This window comes from Corvus brachyrhynchos, unplaced genomic scaffold (genome assembly GCF_000691975.1).
Source record: "Corvus brachyrhynchos isolate BGI_N302 unplaced genomic scaffold, ASM69197v1 scaffold7, whole genome shotgun sequence".
Lineage (NCBI taxonomy): Eukaryota > Metazoa > Chordata > Aves > Passeriformes > Corvidae > Corvus > Corvus brachyrhynchos.
Genome location: NW_008239054.1, coordinates 3,690,896 through 3,692,955, shown reverse-complemented (window position 1 = coordinate 3,692,955; position 2,060 = coordinate 3,690,896).

Sequence of the window (2,060 nt, the reverse complement as noted above, 5' to 3'; positions counted from 1 at the left end):
AGGTTATATGTACTACATTACATAGTTAAAGCTACTTTTGCCATTTATTTTAGGAGCATTCCTTGGGGGAGCTAAGTCATATGCGGGGACTGGAAAGAAGGAGCTGACTCTAAAGAATATCTGACTTAGATTACTAAAATAACCTGGAGGCTGGGCGTGACCCGGCCATGTGTGCTCACGGCCCAGAAGGCCAGCTGTGTCCTGGGCTGCATCCAAAGCAGCGTGGCCAGCAGGGTGAGAGATGTGATTCTCCCCCTTTGCTCCGCCCTGGTAAGACCCCACCTGGAGTGCTGTATCCAGCCCTGGGGTCTCCAGCACAGGAAGGACGTGGACTTGTTGGAGTGAGTCCAGAGGAGGCCACCAAGATGATTAGAGGGACCGAGCACCTCTTCTATGAGGAAAGGCTGAGAGAATTGGGATTGTTCAGCCTGGAGCAGAGAAGGCTTCAGGGTAACCTAATTGCAGCCTTCTGGTGCCTGAAGCCTACAAGAAAGATGAAGAGGTGCTTTTTACAAGAGCATGTAGTGATAGGACAAGGGGGAATGGTTTCAAACGGGAAGAGAATATGTTTAGATTAGATATTAGGAAGAAATTCTTTACTGTGAGGGTGGTGAGGCACTGGAACAGATTGCCCAGGGCAGTTGTGGATGCCCCATCCCTGGAAATATTCAAGACCAGGTTGGATAGGACTTCAAGCAACCTGGGATAATGGAAGGGTGGTTGGAACTAGATGATCTTTAAGGTCCTTTCCAACCCAAACCATTCTATGATTCTATGAGTCTGAGGTACCTGATGTGATGCTACCTGTTAAAACCTCTCTGTGTCCAAATGCTATCCCACTTGTCTACAAGCTCTGTAGACCCCACTTGTCCCTATTTTGTCACTTGTTTTTTCTCCTGCTTATGGTTTGGTGTATGGAAATGTGATATTTATCTTTTGACAGATAATGCTTAATTTTGCCTTCAGCTTGTTTTCATATAATCTATTTCATACTGGTTTTGTTAATATTGCTGTACTTAAGATATATACTCTCTCCCCAGGGCATTCTCTGTATCTGTTTTCCAAGTAATATTGTGTATATAATCCTACTGAATTGCAATTATATCCACCAATCAAAATTCATGACTCTGTAGAGCTGCTGCCTTGTAACTACACATTTCATTCTTTATTACGAGACTTTTGGCAATATAACTGGCAGCCTGTAATCAGCTGGAGTGCAGGAATTTTGAAGTGCCAAGGCTGTGAGAAATAATCTGCAAAGCCATTGCTCAGGTTGGCTTGTTTTGGTGACTGTAGCAGAATCACAGAATAACAAAAGGTTAAGGTGGTGAACACAGAGCGTCCAGATGGTGCGTAGGTAAATTGGTTATTTTTGGAAGTGATACTTAGATAAAGTTCATAAATGTGTAGCACCAAGAATAATTTCAAGGATTACAAGAACATATTACATAATACCAAAGTAGTAATCATTTAGCCGGAGAGGAGCTGGGTGGCTAGACATGGGTTTATGGGTGGGGTGTGAAGCAGGAGAAAGCTTAGTCACTTAGTGCCATGTGGCACCAGGCCACTGTAGGAAGTGCCTCCATGGCCTCTCTGTGCTTCCCCTCTAGACCATCCTCTGGGTGGTAAACATATGCACAGCTTAGTAGTTACTAAAAGATTTAGTAACAACATTAACTGCCTTATTCTACTTTCAGTTCATCAAATGATGTCTTTCAAGTTCTTCTAAGTCAGGTGGAGTCACGTTTCAGGGAAGTGTGCTTTTGTCAGAAGCAGATATTTGGCTCACAAAGATTAATCTGATAGTTTCTTTTTGCCTTGTGTGTTTTGCAGGTTCTCAGACTTTTTGCAGTTGAATGTTCTCACTTGGTCTTAAACTCTAATTTTGGAATGTTCCAAATTAAATTATCTTTTTTTTTTAAGAGATAAAAATGTTCAGTTAAACTGGATGGTCCCCTGGCATTTATGAGGCTGTATGTAGGTGTGCATTCATGAAGTTTTACAGACGGCCAAGGGCACACAGAGATGGTAAACACTTTGTTAAGAGGCAAATTGTAGCA